The sequence below is a fragment of the Physcomitrium patens genome, chromosome 15 (assembly GCF_059467195.1).
Source record: "Physcomitrium patens ecotype Gransden chromosome 15, ASM5946719v1, whole genome shotgun sequence".
Taxonomy (NCBI): domain Eukaryota; kingdom Viridiplantae; phylum Streptophyta; class Bryopsida; order Funariales; family Funariaceae; genus Physcomitrium; species Physcomitrium patens.
The window spans coordinates 8,488,224-8,504,150 of NC_143424.1; the positions used below are offsets into that span (position 1 = coordinate 8,488,224).

The 15,927-nt window shown below is 37.0% G+C and overlaps 1 pseudogene across 1 annotated transcript in view; it reads right to left on the bottom strand.

Annotated features, from left to right (window-relative positions):
• Positions 1-15,927, bottom strand: part of LOC112292699 (inorganic phosphate transporter 2-1, chloroplastic-like) — a 49,717-nt pseudogene that overhangs the window by 33,135 nt on the left and 655 nt on the right. Inside the window, exon 2 of the transcript XR_016506669.1 lies at positions 14,637-15,547. The product of XR_016506669.1 is annotated as an inorganic phosphate transporter 2-1, chloroplastic-like (transcript). The remainder of the gene's footprint in view (positions 1-14,636; positions 15,548-15,927) is intronic.

Consider the following 15,927-nt stretch of genomic DNA (forward strand, 5'->3'; position numbering starts at 1 on the left):
CTGCTTCTCCAGCCTTTGGCGCAAGATACGATCTCCTCGATAATGCGTCGAATAATCCTTGCTGTTTTCCAGGGCGGTAGGTGATAATAAAGTCAAATCGTGATAGAGACATATTCCATCGAGCTTGACGACGATTCAAAATTCGAGCTGTCATGAAGTACTCCAAATTCTTGTGGTCCGTATAAACAGTCACTGGATGTGCAGCTCCTTCGAGGAAGTGACGCCACTCTTGGAAGGCATCCATTATAGCAAGCAGCTCTTTGTCGTGGATCTCGTAGTTGATCTCAGCAGCAGAGAACTTTCGTGAATAGAACGCAACTGGGTGAAGCTTCTTGTCTATGCCCATCTGTGAAAGCACAGCTCCCAAAGCAAAATCTGAAGCATCGGTCTCTAAATAGAAAGCCTTTGTAAAGTCAAGGTGTACCAAGATTGGAGCCGTAGTGAATGCCGTCTTGAGATCTTGAAATGCTTTTGCTATTTGTGATCCCCATTCGAGCTTGTCTTTGCTTGTTAGACGCGTGAGTGGTGCAGCAACTTGAGAATAATTCTTGATGAAGATGCGATAGAAGTTAACAAATCCAAGAAAACACTGAACATCTCTAACCGTCTTCGGAACTTCCCAAGATATAATTGCTTCTACCTTTTTTGGATCCATCTTCAAGCCCTTTGTAGTCGCAATGAAGCCCAAAAATTCCATCTCATTCTGGTGAAATTGACACTTCTCCAACTTGGCATAGAGTCCTCGTTCGCGTAGTTTTTCAAGAACCAAACAAACGTGCTTCTCATGTTCTTCTTCATTCTTGGAAAATATCAAAATATCATCCAGATAGATGACAACAAAGTCATCGAGGTACTCCCGAAAGATGTCGTTCATCATATGCTGAAAGACCCCTGGAACATTGGTAAGACCAAAAGGCATGACATTGTACTCAAAATGGCCATACCTTGTACGAAAGGCTGTCTTCCATTCATCTCCTTCTTTGATTCGCACAAGGTTGTAGGCTCCTCTTAAATCAATCTTTGTAAAATTCCTTGCACGTCCAAGTTGATCTAAGAGGCCAGAGATCAAAGGTAAGGGATAGCAATTTTTCTTGGTCACCTTGTTGAGTCCTCGGTAGTCCACGCACATCCGCAGTGAGCCATCCTTTTTCTTCACGAATAGGATTGGTGCTCCAACTGGCGACTTTGAATGTCGAATAAAATTCTTGGCTAGATTCTCATCGATGTACTTCCGCAATTCTGCCAACTCCGTCTGCGATAGGTTGTATATTGGACCAAAAGGTGGTTGCGCTCCTTCCTCTAAGTCTATGGCGCAATCATATGGTCGATGTTCCGGCAGTATATCGGCGTTCTTCTTCTGAAACACGTCTTCAAAATCCCTATATTGCTCTGGTATATTCGATGTTGAGATATTCTCGCCGCTAGTTGGAGCTGCATAAATGACAAATGGTGCGCCTTCCTTGGACGATCTTAGGAACGCTCTCGCTCCAATAAACATGGATTTCTTCATGTAGGTTCTACCAACAGGTTTATTATTATTTTTTTCAGGAAATGTTATCCTTCGTAGCCTCCAATCAATGGACGGATTATGATCTTCTAACCAAGAAAGACCAAGGATAACAGGGCTTGATGGGGTTCTAATAATATTAAAAATAACGTAACTACTATGGTCCTTAAACACCACTTCTATAGGTTCTGATTCGTGGATAACGTTGCCTGACAATAAGGGTCGTCCATCTATCACCTCTACGTGAACAGGTTAGGACTTCTGTACTAAACGGATCTTGTGGCGTTTAGCAAACTCTTCATCTAAAAAACAAGTAGATGCCCCCGAATCCAATAGAGCTAAAGTTTTTTTGTTTTTGAGGGCCTAAAAACAAAGGAATTGTAAAACAACGGGCAGGTTGGACAGAGAAGGAGGAACCTGATTGTTGTCGTGATATTAGATTGTCCAGCCGCACGGTTCCTACTGTAGCTGGGCGTCGTCGTTTTCCGGAATCATCGCACTTCTAGTCTTGACAGGGTGCCAATTTTGCTTCTTTGGGCAATTTCCAACCTTGTGACCTTCTTCTCCACAGTACAAACATAACCCTTCCTCCATATGCCGTTTCTTCTCTGTTGGAGTAAGAGATCGGACACGCGCCGTGTCGATTTGCATGTCTGTTGCCTCCGAATGTGAGTTTAAGCTATTTGCAGACATAGTCACGTCGTAACGAGTCATTTGGTGTCTTGGACGTTGGTCTTGGCGACGCTGGAATAGGCGGTTGTCACACTTTATAGCTTGGCTAATAGTTTCGTTGAGCATTTGAGGATCAGGAAGAGATAACAGCAAGTCCTTCACATCATCCTTCAAGCCCCAATAAAACTGACTCACCAACGCCTCTTCACCCCAATTAATGTCACTTGCCAATTGTCTGAAATCCGAGGCATAGACTGATGCAAAGCGTGTTCCTTGTCGTAGCGATCGGATCTTTGTTGTAGCCCATCGAACTTTATCATGCTCGCCAAATGCTTCTGCAAACGCCTCCAAGAACGTTTCAAAGTTGCTCAGGATTGGCGATCGCTTCTTGAACAAGGGAGTAAACCAAGACAGAGCTTGTGCTGTAAGCAAGGTTCCAACAAGCCCAACACGCGCTTCCTCCGTCGGATAACGTTCGGGCTATAAAATTGTTATCAACCTGATTTGGTTGACAAAACCTCGAAACTTGGAACGAGTTCCATCAAACTTATCCGGAAGACTAACTCGAGGCTCCTTTCGTTATAGGACTACTCGATCTTGTTGAAATGGAGGTAGAACTGCTTCTTCTGGCGCAGAAGTTTGAGGCTGATATGCTTTAGATAGCGCTATCCCAGATACTCCATTGTTATGGAGTCCTACCATGACTCCTTCGATCTCTGTTGTCCTATGTGACAACGAGGCAAGAGCATTTATGATGGCGTCTAGTTTGGATTCCAAACTTTCAGCCATTTTAACGTCTTAACCTTCGCCTAACCTTCAGAAAGAAGAAAAAAGAGTTTTGACAAGAGGACAATATTGGTTCAGAGGAGAGTACTCCGCAACCTCTAAAACGCCTTAAGACTCCAAGATGAGGGGTAATCCACTCTCTCCAAGAAGAATAAGGCTCCAATATTGAGAAAGAAGAGATATCAGTTTAGAGGAGGGTAATCCGCAACCTCTAAAACACTAGCACACCTTCAAGAAGAGGGGTAATCCACTCTCTAACAAGAAGGAACTAGCTCTGATACCAGTGAAAATGCAGTCTCGACAAACTGTCACGGACACAAAATACAGACTTGAAATCTAACAAGAAGTTCAAGAAGAAGTGGCAGAACTAGATTAAACAGATGAGTACAAGAACAACACCAGAAAGGTGAGCTGGAACTCCAAGAGATGTGTTGTCGAGACTGAAGAACCCTTCAGCCTCGACTCCTATATATACTACTGAATAGGAAGCTTCTCGAGCTACTTCCGCTAACTAGGACGCTTCTCCAACAACTTCTACTAATTAGGAAACTTCTCGAGCAACTTCCTAGAATCTATCAGAATATTTTAGAACCTTCTAAGAATATTCTAGAACCTTCTAAAAGAATCTTTAGGGAATATTCTAATAATCTTCTAGAACCTTTTAAAGGAATCTTTAGAGAATATTCTAGAAGAATATTTGAAGAATCTTCCAATGTATGTCCATGACAGTATGTAATACGACAACACTATTTAGCCTTTTATTTCAATGAAGCAACTTCTAACAATAGCACTAGAATATCATTCTATATTGAATTCATCGTTAACACAATGTAAGCAATATAAGAAAGAAGTTCATGAGATCAGTTTGAATCTTGACCATGGCACGCCAACCATCAACGTATCAATAGATGACATTTTGATTTTTGGAGTCCAAGTGGATGATAGCTCCAATGTCAATTTAATGAATATAGATACAATGGATGCTTTAGACTTAGCACATTTAGTATCTACAATATTGGTATTATGGATGGCAGATCATAGTCGGGTTAAATCAATGGATATCTTGTATAATATTCAAATCATAATTGTAGGTATTGAATATAAAATAGACTATATTATTTTTTGGTTATAACGTTCAACTTTATCATATTTGATTTTATTGGGATGACTTTAGCTTTATTAAGCAAAAGCCAAGAATAATTAGAATCATGGTACTTTGATGATCGAGAAAGGCAGAGACAAGATGGTATTACAAATGTACCCTGCACACTATCATAGAAAATCTGAAATGCCAACATTTGAATTGATATGTGACGATGAGCTCAGTTTTGATGAAGATGTTGTACCAAAGGAAGGAGCATCTTTTGAGACAACTCAACTCTATGGGGTGGTATATCAATATGGAGGACTGGAAGAATATTTGATATATTCAACGGATATAGAAAATTTCAATCATGTTATTGCAGATTGGATGAACAAATATGATGTGCACCGGATCAGTGTAATGGAATCAGAATTGAGTACCTCCAATATATGGGACTTGACGAATGGATCACAATTGGTAAGGAAGTTGAAATAAGAATAGGCAACTGAATCTTTATGTCAAATTATTAACTTGGCAACAAATGAAATATCTCGGCAATTAAAATTTATAAAAGTATTCACAATCAAGAATTGACATGTTGGAAAGAATTTTTCATTCACCATAAATCCGCTTTCACTTGGACTTATGCTGATTTAAAAGATATCTCCACGAAAGTTTGTGAGCATCAAATTATTTTAGAAAAGGATGCTAAACTTGTCTGTCAGAGGCAACACCAACTTAATCCAAAATATTTCTTAATGGTGAAGAAAGAATTAGACAAGCTTATTGAGGTTGGTTTTATTTATCCAGTATCAAATAGTGAGTGGGTTTCTCCAATCGTGATGGTGCCGAAGAAGAATGAAAAAATAAAAATTTGTGAAGACTTTTAGATACTAAATGTGGTTAGCAAAAAAGATTACTTTTCATTATCCTTTACAAATAGTATATTGGATGCTGTAGCAAGGCATGAATGTTATTCTTTCTTAGATGGATTTTCTAGTTATAATCAAGTTAAAATTGTAAAAAAAGATCAATTAAAAACTACTTTTACTACGGATTTGAGAACATTTGCTTATCGCATTATGCTGTTTGGATTATGTAATGCTCTAGCCACGTTTCAGAGGGTGATATCTCAAGCATTTCAAGATTACTTATAAATATTTATAGAGATATTTTTAGACGATTTTTAAACTTTTAGTACAAAATAAGATCATCTAAAATACCTAAACAAATGTTTGGCTCAATGTGCTATATATAAGATATCGTTGAACTCTGATAAATGCCAATTTGGTATTTTGTCTAGAAATTTTTTGGGACATGTAGTCTCCAAAAGCAATATTGCTACTGATTCAGATAAAGTTTAGTACATAATAAACCTACCAAGATTAGAGATAATATTGGATATTAATAGTTACGTCGGCCATGTCAGTTATTATCGACGATTTATTCATTTGTTTATAGTCATCTGTCAATCTTTGAGTAATCTTTTAAAGAAACCTTTGTTCGATGGGACCTATCCAGTTTGGACCAAGGAGTGTACAATGGTATTTGAAGAATTGAAGTGAAAATTGGTATCTGCACTAATATTAGTGGCCTCTTATTGGACAAAGCTATTTCATGTGTATGTTGATGCATCCAATGTTGCTATTGGCTCTTTGTTAGGTCAGAAGGATGACAAGGGCTTCGATCATCCAATATATTATATCAGTCAAAAATTGATGGCTGCCGAATGAAATTACTCTACTATTGAATGGAAAGCTTTAGTCATGATATATTTGATTTAGAAATTTTGGCAATATTTACTGGATTATTCATTTGTATTTTATGTAGATCATGATGCTCTAAAATACATGATTAATAAGCCTCAATTGAGTGGACATATTGTCAGATGGATATTGCTACTACAAGAATTTAATTTTACTATTATTGTAAGACTTTGGAAGAACCATACGAATATTGACCATTTATCTCAATTGTCCAATATCCGGGGCAATGAACCTATTCATGATATACTTTTCATAGGGCTGACTACTAGAAGGCACATACCTTAAGAATACTTTATTGAAGTACATTTTGTAAATATATTACATAGTACGAGCATTGAATATAGAGGGCAGTGACAAATAGAAATTGGAGGCAAGCAAAAATGTGATATCAGAGCAGAACCAAAGAATTGCAGAGAAAGAACAAATCTTCTAAGAGAATACAGAGTACAAGTTGATATTGGAGCAAAGGTTTGTACAGAAACAAGAAGCTTGGATAAAAGAAAAAAAACACATCTTACAAATCATAGAAGGTCAAGGGAAAGAATTGCTCTAAAATTGCCAACATGAGATTTGGAACGGGAGAAAGTCAGGTGCCAGTTACAAGCAAAATGGAAAAAGGCAGAGTTATTGGTGCAATAAAATCAACACTAGTTGGAATTCAGAGATGCCTAGATCCTGAAATTAGAGGCTTAAGTTTGTAAATTAGGAGAGTACAATGAAGATCTTTCAGCCCAGTTGAGGAAGGAACCGATACAAGGATTGGAAGAGGATGAAAGTTTGCATTTGGAACAAGAATCGATGGAACCAACAATAGATAATATGAAAGTTGATCAATTAGGTAGGCCAAAAGGATAGCAATATTGTAGAGTTTTGTTAAGTAGTTTTTTTTAGATATGTATGAATTTTATATTAGCGAGGACGTTGCATAGTTAGGTGTATAGCTATGTAGAATGGATAGAATTTTTTTTTTATAAGATATTGATAAAATAGATTAATCATTTCTAAGGTAGTCAATTTAATAGGTTGGATGATTGAATTAGTTGTGAAAAATGGTTAATTAGAGAATGATAGTTAGAATCTGGAATTTCAGGGGTAAGTATATAGTAATTGAAGAAGATATTGGAAGAGCCAAACTGTGATAGTCATGAGCTAGGATAAGCTTGGTACTATCTCTTGTTTCTTGTTTATTTTTTTATTTTAAGTTTTGATCACTATGAAGTAAATTTGTGGAATAAATCACAGATTGATTTATAAGATATTGAATATGTAATTAGAGTAGTATATGATTGAATTATTATGAGAAGATATTAAGAGTTTGTTATCAGATTTTATGGAAGATTATTCATAGATGGAAGATTATGATTGTTGTTTATTGAGAGTTATGTATGTTTTAACAGAGGAAGTCTATGATTATAGAAATTGTATGAAGCTAGATTGATTATAGTGGAAGTCTGTTATTTTTGGTGTTGGATAGAATTTATGTATTTTGAGTGGTCTTTTGAGAGTGTAGGATTGCACTTTATTATTATTAGTTGATGAAGGAGTATTGTTAGTAAGAAAAAGCATTGTAGTATTCTTTGGTATTTTTAGTGGTTTGAAATATGGTTAATTGTATGACCTTAATGTGTATGCTCATGTGGTTAGTCTTACCTTGCTTTTGAATCTCCCTCTACAAGTTTATTCTGAAAGAAATTTGTAGAATAAATAAAATAATAATCACACTTACAATAGAAGCAACTATCTTGTAGATAGCATAGCACTTTTCATAGGTATTGCTTATGCTCTTTAGGAATTTTATTATATACAAGGATATCATCAATGAAAAAAAATATATATTTGTCCAAAAGGTCCCAAAACAATCTATTCATATAATCCATAAAGAAATTGGAGTATCAATAAGACCAAAAAGTAAAATCAACCATTCAAAATATCCATAGCAGGTACAAAATGCCATCTTTTCTATATCCTCTCTTGTAATAGGTAATTGTCAATAGCCATTTCAAAAATCTAATTTATTAAAGATAATCACACCTTGAAATTGGTTAAGAAGTTCATCCACGGATGGAAGTAGATATGTATTTTTAACAGTCTGTATATTGAAGCTTCAATAGTCGATGCAAAGGCAAAGTCCACCATCCTTCTTGTGTACAAAGAATACAAGTGCTCTCCATGGTGATGTATTTTCTTGAATGAGGTCTTTCTCTAAGAATTCATCTAATATCTTTTGTAGTTCTTTAAGTTCTTTTAGTGCTAAGCAATAAATTAGTCAACTTGTTGGTTTGGCTCTAGTCAATAGTTCTATTTGAAAAGGAGCAACTCAATCATGAGGCATGCTAATAGTTCGGTTGATTAGAAAGACATTCCGATATTCTCGTATGAGTTAATCCATTCTATTCCTTTGACTATCTTTTTTACTATTGATGTAAGATTTGGAAACACCAAATATATAAGTTGCTTATGTTGTATTTGTTTCTTCATAAAGGTCGTCCCTATGAATAAGTCTTTAGTTGCAAATTGTCTTTTTTCTTTACTTAATGCAGAGGTACAAAGAACCACCTTATATCTACCATCTCTAAAGAAGATTGTCCTTGCTATCCAATCAACTTGCTTATTTTTCAACTTTAGCTATGGCATATCAAAGATAACATCATAGTTTATCTTTGTTATCTTAAACTTCTATCTTAAGATACATGTGTCACTCAACCTTAAGATTTCTTATTCACATGTCTCACTCAATACATTCTTTCGATCATCTATAAGATACATACTTTTTCTTTTGATTGCCTTTGTTTTAATTTCAATTCAATTGGCGATTTTAATTGAGATGCAATTTTTTGTAGAGTCACAATCTACAAGCACTTCACATAATTGTCTTTTTAGTAGTCCCGTTAAATGCACCAATTGATTCTTTTTACAATTTTTTGAGGCCATGCCATTTGTCTCTATGGGACAGTAGATATCCCTAGTATTGACTTTTGGTGCTTTTACTAGAAAGTCATATTTTTCTGCTTTGTCTTATTATCAATTTGGTGAATTTTGAGATTGTAAACCTCCCTTATTTGGCTAGTACTTAAATTTTGACATTTTAGACAACTTCCAATCTAATAGCCAGGCTCTTGACAATAAAAACACAATTCTTTTTGCACCAATATTTATTGCCTTTGTAGTGTCAATGATTCTTGTAGGGCATCAATCTCTGTTGGAATTGCTTGTTGTGCTATAATATAAGATAATAGCATAGGACTTTATACTATAGGTCATGCTCCATGATTTTTAAAATCTATAATATTGACCCTCTCTACAATCTAAATTTCTTCTTCAAATGTTTATAGATTCCTTAGGTCCACCTCTCGCTAGACCCTAGGTTTCAAACCTCATAGGAATTGATCCATCATCTCTGCCTCTAAAACATTGTCAATTTGGAGACATAAGGACTTCAATCGGAAGACATAATCTAGCATCGACATAGATTGTGTAAGACTTACTAACTAATCACTTGCTACCTTCTCTCTATTGATGGATCAAAATTGATTTGTAAACTTGGTCTCAAACTCTTCTCAATCACAAAATCCACCTTAAGCTTCATAGCTTTGAACTCAATGTTGCCACCAAATGGTTGTCATATCTCTCAAATAGTTGTTTGCATATATAATTCTTTCAATGGTATTTGCTCCAAATTGTTAGAAGTATTGTCACATATTGAAGAGCCATTGACATACATCTTCTTGTCTTGAAGTCTCAGAGTATGATTTAAGCTTATTCATTTTCAGTCTAGCAGATGTCGACTCCATTGTACTAGAGGCTTTTATTTATCCTTGCAAAGTAGATATCTAGCCTAAAAGGTGTCGTATTTGAGCCTCCATCTGGGATTGCTCTGCCATATCTCTTATGTTGTAATTTCTCCATTGGATTTTATTATTATAATGCCTTTTCAACTTTTAGTTGACTTTTTAAGAGTAGCTCATGGTAGCCTCAACACAGTACTCAATGTGACCACAACAACTAACCTTAGACTAGATGATGAATATCAATATACTATCAAAAGAAAATAGTCTAATACTTCTTTTATTACTAATGAAACATTATTGGTCTATCTTAAGTATCCAAGATCCTTCTAATCTATAGTAACATGACACTTCATGACAATGTAAGACAAATTAGACTAAAACAAAATTGAACAGAATCAAATAGAATGGAACACAAAAGATAAAACTGAGTAACTAGAATTTAAATAGAATAGAACAAAACAAGAAGATACAAAATCCAATTGTATTAAGAAAAAAGATCAAAAGCCATACTTAACCAGATACTCCAAAAGACTCTAGCCAATCTTATTTATACTTTGTTCTACCACCATAGACTTTCTAAAATATTCTTAGGTAGTAGATCCCCCTTAAATAACTATCTTAAACTCCTTCTAGAAGATTCTATGGTAGATCCTACTTAAATAACTGCCTTAAGCCATTTTTAAAAGGTTCTATGATAGGCCCCATTTAAACAATCATCTTAAACTCTTTCTAAAATATTCTATGATGGATCCTACTTGATTCACTAACCTAACTCTAATTCTAGAAACTTCCATGGTTTTAATTATCTATCCTTATATATCAAAAATACAAATATCTTATCTATACCTTGTTACACTAACTCTTTATCATTCCATTGACATCAAGAATTCGATAATAGAGGAGTTTATATAATGACTTACAATAACCTTACAAGAGGCATGATATTATTTTTTTATTGCACAAAATTAACGAAAGCAATATACAAATAACTATCAACAACATAAGACCTTCTGGAAGGACGACCAAGTGTTATCTTTTAATGCCAACTTTCTATTTGCTACATTAATTGAAATTTATAAATTGACACATGAATGGCTTGAATCTTTTTGCATTTTTATAGAGATTTTTGATGTTGCATATTGCTTTGAACTTCTGCCACATATTTCAATCCATCCAATCTTTCATGTTTCAGAACTCAAGAAGTTTCATATTAAATCAAGTTGCTTTTTGAATCAATACCAACCACCACCACCACCACCATTAATTATGATTGATGACCAACAAGAATATGAAGTAGACAGCATTTTGGAGCATTGCTACCTTTGTCACAACAATGGACATCCAAAACTTTAATACAAAGTCCTTTAAAAAGATTATTCCATCGACAATGCAATATAAAAATCTGCACAGAGTTTCACCTATGATCAAGAAACAATTTGGAGATTCCATTGAGAACAAAATGAGGACCTTCTGCATTAATAGAAGAGAATTAATTATAACAAGATATGAATAAGATATTTATATTATTGATGCATAGAAATAAATAATTAAAGCCACGTTTGGAAAGTTTTTAAAAGTTCCTAGAATTGAGACTAAGTTGGTGGTTTATATAAGATCTACCATGGAATATTTTTAAAAAGTTTTAAAATAATTATGTAATTGAAGCCCACCATTAAGAATATTTTAAAAAGTTTTAAAATGATTAAATAAAATATAAATTAAATTAATTAGGACCATTTGAATGCCTAATTAAATATGGTATTAGTCCCTTTCTTTTAATAAAATTTGATTTTAAATTTTTCTGTTCAATTTGGTACTATTCTTTTTTGCTTTGTTTAATCTTTCATATTCCATTTTATTTAATTCTATTCAATTTTGTTCTCATTTACACTATCCTACATTGTGATAGGATTTATATTGCTATGAATTAAAAGAATCTTAAATCTTAAAGATAATCCTATCTTGTTTCAACTACCTTTTAATTCTCCACCTTTTCTTATTTTCTATGGATGTTCTAAGATGCCCTAAGATATCCTAAGATATATGCTTGATGATGAAAACAATAGAGCAATAGAATTAACTTTTTCAAACCAAATTTACTATTCCAACTCTATATTTGTTGATGACACTTCTTTATTCTTAAAAACAAAATCCAACAACCCAAACAAAGCAATGAATATATTAGAAAAATACTACCAAATCTCAATGACAAAAATTAATTAGCAATCTAAACATCACAAAAACCAAAAGATTTTGAATAGGAAGAACAATAAGGACTCCCTTGGATACGACCAAGAATAACAATGAGATACTTGGGATTTTTGATGGAATTTCATATGTTTCTAGAAGAAAACAGAATCAAAATAACTCATCAAAATAACTCACCAAGCTACCTCAAAACTCATCAAATGGAAATCCAAGCAACTTTTACTTGCAAGAACTATGATTATCAATCAAGTAATCCTAACCTCCATATGGTACATAGCTTCTTGTGTATGCATAGAATCTAAAGCCTTCAAAAACATCAGGGCACTAGTATGCAACTACCTATGGTCAGACATCGTCATAGGGACCGCACGTGGTAATGTACACTAGATCACCACCATTCAACCCTTGACACAACTCTTGACACAGGGATCACCACCATTCAACCCTTGACACAACTCTTGACACAGGGATCACCACCATTCAACCCTTGACACAACTCTTGACACAGGGAGGACTGAAAGTTATTGACCCTGAATTACAAACTTGCGCTTTCTTCACGAAACTGATAACAAGAGATATGACACCCAAACTAGAACCTTAGAAGACCCTGCTCCGATATCGAGTTGCAGAGACTCAATTTCGTAAGGGCAAAACCTGGTATCCTAGTCCACATTGGATAATGGGCTCCAAGGTAGCGGTCAACAGTGAAGGATCCCAATTATGGAATAACATATGCCAAGTGTGGCAATGCATTCAAGCCTACCTATAACAAAACACCCCTCCCTACCTGGATGAAATCACATGCCAACCAATCTACAACAACACTCTACTATGAGCCCGGGATGAAACTATGTGGGATCAACACATCCCAGACGACTCTCATCTATGGGCGAGAAAGGGTACGAGAACTTATGGAGACCTCTAGGACAGTATCACAGCAACCTGGCACAACTAGGAGACCCTGCACCACCACATAGGAAGCAGAAGGGTGACCACACAACTTGCAAAAATCCTAGATACCATGCCATGGCACCCAGGAGAAGCACAACCGTACGCATCCTCAGAATGGTAGACACTTGATATTCATGGCTCAATTATGGAGATATTCCATATATTCAAAATCAAAAACTCAACATTATAGGGAGTTAAGTATGTTGTCAGCTCCTCCAAAGAATTAGAGTACACCAACACAGGACCAATGCACCTCGGAAACAATGAAGTCCAACGAATCTGCATTACATCATGCATGGGGGAAAATCAGATATTTAATGACTACAACCCCCTACAGAAGCCCGACATAGGACATACACTTTGGCTTGTAGGTGACAAACCCATTTGCCAACTACCACTGGATCCAATAGACTGAACTTGGAAGAGACAGGGAGCCCTCCCCGATACCATATTTTTCAACTAAATTACCAAACGTGGATACAAACAACAATGTAAATCCATCGCAATGCCACCCAAAGGCGAGGGAAACCTAAGAGACTTCAACTTTGGAAATATAGATCAAAAGCAGTTTTACTACAATCTTTGGCACCCATGGCTCCCGAGGAAAGTCTCCGCCATGCAATGATTAGTATTTGCAGGCAGAATCCCAATAGGAGCATAGAGACAAATGATGCAAAAGGATGACCACTACTTCCTATGCAATGACGATGCTATCGAAACAATACAGCACGCGTTTTGGGATTACCCTCATATCACTACCGCGTGGGTAAAATATAACCAATTATGCACTGCGGCCCTACTTCTTCCTCTCAACATCTAGAACAAGGTCATATACAGACCCAACACTCCAAATACGCAACACACTATGGAGCTTACATCCTTCGTGCACGTCACCCCCGATACCTCCTGGTTCCTACCACGCACGCTTATACTCTGGAATATATGAAGTAGTCGATGCTCATACGACAGGGGAAGAGCCTCATACTATACAAGACTAGTGCTTTACAGAGCATGGAAAACAACAATCCACATAAGAATGGAGGCGTGGCGAGTTCTCCAACGCAATGAGAGACCCCTAAGAACTGCAGACAGCGAAAAATAAAATTTCCACGGACATATGGACCGCCAGCGGAGTTTTTGCATAGGCGATAGTAAAGGAACATGCCTGGCAATTAGTCCCCCTCACACAGTTGCTCTTCAAAGACCTATCGCGACACCCGCACAACAATTAGACCGATGTGCCGACTGTAACAAGGTACCACACACAACAACTCTCAAATCCCTCTGACGGTACGTCCCACAACACCCCTGGACAAGAAAACCTTACGCACAGCCCTACACCAAGCAAGGAGATACTCCAGCAAGAAGTACATCAACTCTAAGCAGAAATTGAAAGAGAACGTACTAAGAGAATAAGCACAGATGGACAATGTAGAGACACAACCCCCAACCTATGCCAATGCCTTCAACAATACGCACCTTGCCAGCAAACTGCGACAGCATCAGATTTACGATTACACGTCTAAGCAACCATAGCAGCCACAAACACAACAGATGATGACTTATTTCGGTTAATCGATAATGCATATAGAAACGAGCAAGAATGGTGCGAACAGCTAGAAAACATGGACAGCCATGACGGAAACACACACTCCTCAGAGACAGAATCCGACGAGGGCTCTGCAACCCATGTCAACTTTAGAAACATCAGAATAGCAAAGGCCTAATCCTCTCGACTAGACTCCACAGAGAGCAACTAAGACAGAAATACAAGGAAGGTAACAACCTGTTACCATAACAAATCATTGCGTTCACACAGGCGCTAACCCGTTTACTCAACAAGTAATGCGTTTGCTACTGCTTTTTACTTTAACCCCAATGGGGTATTTGGCTCCAAGTGAAGAGAGCATCCCTCAAAACATCAAGGTCTCCTTCCCAGCGAAGACACTTGCTGTTAATATACCGGATTGCCTAGTATGGCTCACGTGAGAGCCAGCCATAAACGCCCCCAAGAATTCCAGGACAGCTGCTGTCAAGACAGCCTGCCGTGAAGTCAAGGCACTGGAGCCTACTGAAGTGTTCATGGCGTTAGCAACGTCGTTAGCACCGATATTCCACGCCATGTAGAAACCGAGCAGCAGTGTTAAATAAGACAGTACTCTAGTTCTTAAAGTCATCCCTACTCCAGAGGTTGGCATATAAATTGGTAACAGCAGACCGGAGATGGCAATGACAGCCAAAATTCCAAATGCAGTACGAGACGAGATGTCAAATGCTTCAGCCACGCCTTTCATTCCACCACTTGCTGCCCCCCTGCTTCAACTTACTCACTCCAGATCTAGAATCATCTGCAAGCTCGCTGGGTAGGTCTCCGGCCCCTGCAACTGCAGAGGATGCTCTGCACCCCAAGCTTCGCCGAGGTCTAATGGCGTACCGTTGAAGGTCAGACTTCCGGATGCCATGATTATTCATCTGATTTTGAAATGGCGAGAATGATGTGCACTTTTTCTCTCGAAGAATAAAAACATCAGAAGAAAAAAGCCTAAAACCATGGGAACCACTTTGAGCAACTCGGAGTTGAGGGGCGTTTACAGTACTTTCAAGAGGAGTGAGACCATGACCCAACCTAGTCATGGTTCCCGTGGTTGCTCTTGCCCCACAAGTGCCCAAGCCTTCCTCAGGCCTGCCAACTAGGCAATTCCACTTTCCGTATCTACATGTATAAAAGCTGCAAATTTTTTTTATGGGTACGTTCGGCTCTCGTTGATCCATCTCTTAGAACTCCCTACATCATAACCAAACTCTTGTAAGCAATCGAGTTTGTCAGTATTTGTTAAGAGTGATCACCACATGCACCTCGTAACTCTCTGTACATTCTCGTAACAGAGACTACTTATCAGGATTCTTTGAACAGAGTATAACTTCGGTTTCCAAATTGTCAGGCATCAAGGTTGGGTGCATAGATTATGCATAATGTACATTCTCCTCTTAGAAAGTTGAAAAACTAATGACAACCTCGTAATTTCACCTGGCATGCTACAATTGTCTGGAGAATGCAAAGGCGGCAGCTCCTTCCACCTTTCTACAGAGAGAAATCATCATCCTTCAGAAGACATGAGATAAGGACTTTGAAACCCAAGATTGAAGATGAAGCCCACTTACTAA